A 3,268-nucleotide genomic window follows, 5' to 3' on the forward strand; every position below is an offset into this window, starting at 1 on the left:
TTCAGAGACAACTTTAAATTTATTTTGACTTATTTTTTTAACACTCAAAATTTCGTAAACAATATCATTTTGGTTAGCTAGTTAAGTTAGTTTCGGTTAGAGTCAGGTAGGTGTTAAGCTTGGTTAATTATATATATGAGTTGTTTATATGAAAATATGAGAATATAATTATCATAGTTGGTTTAAATTTATTGGTCAAGATTAAATCTATTTAAAAGCTAAAATTAAAATTACTATTTTCTCTATTTCTCTGCTAAAAGCGGAGTTTTTTCTCACATTTTTTTTTATATTTGGATACCAAAAATTAAATTCTTAATTTTTTAACAACTTTTTGTGTTACGTTATTCCCTTCACTACTAGGTTAGTCATTGTCATCGCTCTTTCTTGTGCTTATTATGGTCGTCGTTGCTACTATTAATACTGATTGATGATTCCAGTTCGATCCTCTTAAATTAGAGACTACATTCCCAACCTTGGCTAATAGTTCATGAATTCTCGCCTAGAAAAATTGGCGACGATAGTAAAATAAAACTTGCAAATATAATTCTCGTCATTGTCTATCATAAACGAGTTGTACTTCACCCCATCACGAATATATATCAGAAATCAGAATTTTATTAAATAACTTCTCTATCTATTTCATCCCATGAAGTCCCAGTTTCTATAGTATGATATTCTGAAAATCAATAAAACTCATAAAATGTTTGATAAAGACACTCAACAAATCTTTATTAGTAAATTTTATTTTTGCTCACGTTTTTTTCTTAATCGTTTACTTTTGTAGTGTACTAGACCTAAAAAACTATCTTTATTAATCATTGTGAATTTACCTTTATTGAACACTCCACGTTCTGATCCTATTTATATAGCACACGCTCCTTAGTAAATCGAATTAAATCAATTCGATTTAATCAAATGCATGCCTATGTTAATAAATCGAAACAAATTATTTCGATTTAGAATATGTTATGGGCCTCCATAATAAATCGAATCATATTGATTTGAATTATATAAATACAACGTAAATCAAATCGTATTAATTTGAATTACGTGAATGCAACGTAAATCAAATTATATTGCTTCGATTTATGTCAAAATAAGATAAATTAAATTATATTAATTCGATTTATATGAATGGAAGGTAAATTGAATTAGATCATTTTAGGACTTTTGCATAATCTTTTTATATTTAGGATATTCATGTAAATTAAAAATTTTAATGATTTATTTATGTGATTTTCCATAGACAAAACGTGCATTTCTTTAAAAAAAAAAAAGATTTCAGTTAAATTTGTGGCTTTGTCTCATTTGAACCTGGACCTTAGTGTTGGGTCAGGTATAACACTAATAATATATTTTTAGTACATTTTTTAAAATATTATTAATTAATTATTGAACAAAAATAATAAATTACAATGACTTTATAACAGTGATAAAAAAATTACTACTTTTATGGTATCAACCAAATTCAAGTGTTTCTAGAAACAAAATTATGAACCTAACCCAATTAAAGTTTAGAATGTATATATAGACAGAGAGACACACATGGGTATATAGACAGAGAGACACACATGGGTCTGTTGTCTATGAAAAACATAAATACTTCAACGGAAATGTTTGGTAACCAAAGAAAATCGGCTAAAAACAGTCATAAATTATCTTATTTAACATTCATTAATTATTGCGACAATTAATGAATGATAAATAAAGCAAGTTCTGGCTGTTTTTTTGTCTTCCTAGCATTACCCATAGTCCCATACTTGAAATGTTAATTTGGGTTTCGACATGAGGTCCAAACTTCTTGTAGAGTAGCGTCCGATTTGTTCCAATGTTGAAGTGTCGTCGTCCGAATTTCTCGTGAGAAGGTAGGAGTGGTATCTGTAAGAGATTCCGATACTTAAATTAGTAAGGGATTTAGGTAGGTTTTAATAGATTATAACATGAATATACCTGAAGAGTGTCGGTGTATTTATAGTAGAGGTGATAACTACTTTTGTTGGAGTAGTTCCACCTTTATTAGTGAATATCTGTTCCTTTTATCTTGAGAATTTGTTAAAATTTATCTTTTAAGAAGATAAAAATAGTAGAAGATATTCGGAGAGACAGTTACTTGTAAGCGTTTATCCGAATTTCTTTCACCGTGTGCGACCTCTTTAAAGAGATCGGGTACGTGGTAAAACTATAAAAGTCATCTTTTATAAAAAAAAAAGCGGGTACGTGGTAAAATCCGCTAAAAAAGGCGGGTCGGGATAGGATTTGGAGCCGCCAAATTAAAAAATCTGCCAAATTCGCATCGCCAAATTGACGGGTTTTGGCGGGCCGGTCTGCCGAGCTTGAAGTAAGCGGGCTAACCCACTAACCCACCAATTCACCATAAAGCAGGACGGGCTAGCATTTTGAACCCATTTTAGTAGGTGGGGCGAATCGATCCGCCCGATTTATAGAACGGGCCTAAGCGGAGCAGGGCAGGTTAGGACGAGCCGGCCCGCTTTGCCATCCAGTCTAGATGTTGATCGAGCATAGGAAAGAAGGTATGCATTGCAATGGTTCCATGCCCTTGCCATGGCCATTTCGTTCCACTCGTTGAGGACGTTGATGCAACAAAAGTTAGGTGAAGTTAGTGGCTCTCCATTCGCCATGACGCATAGATAAATAATAAATGAGGCCATGATGAGGACTTCTACAGATAAATAAATGAAGACCGAGAAAGGTAATGGATTTGCCAAAATCAACATGTCATTCAGCGGATATTAATTAGAGATTAAACATTTATCTGCATTTGTTTTTATATAAAATTAATAAATTTAACTAAATTAACAACTAATAATTTTTAATTATTAACCTTACATAAAAATAATTATAAATAAATTTTTATCTAATTAGAGATGTAATGGCAAGTTTTAATGTTGATTAATGATATATGAACAACTTCTTTTTATATATTTTTCTATATTATTTGTTTTTAATATTGAAAGTAATGGATAAAAAATAAAGAAGATAAAAATGTTATTTTTTTACCATAAAAAATTTGTATAAAAGAGAGTAATTCAAGTATATATCATTTCTCTTTGATATTACCCAATTCGTTATACTCTTATTTGCAAGTATTAAAAATTTGTTCTTTAATCTGTTATGTTGAATATTCATTTTTTCCAAATATACTTGTCACTATTTAATTTAAATTAAGTAAAATTTAACATATAACAATAAAATATGTATATAAATAAATAATAAAATATATATGTATTTATTTTGCTAAATTTTAATT

This window comes from Arachis ipaensis, chromosome B02 (assembly GCF_000816755.2).
Source record: "Arachis ipaensis cultivar K30076 chromosome B02, Araip1.1, whole genome shotgun sequence".
NCBI lineage: Eukaryota > Viridiplantae > Streptophyta > Magnoliopsida > Fabales > Fabaceae > Arachis > Arachis ipaensis.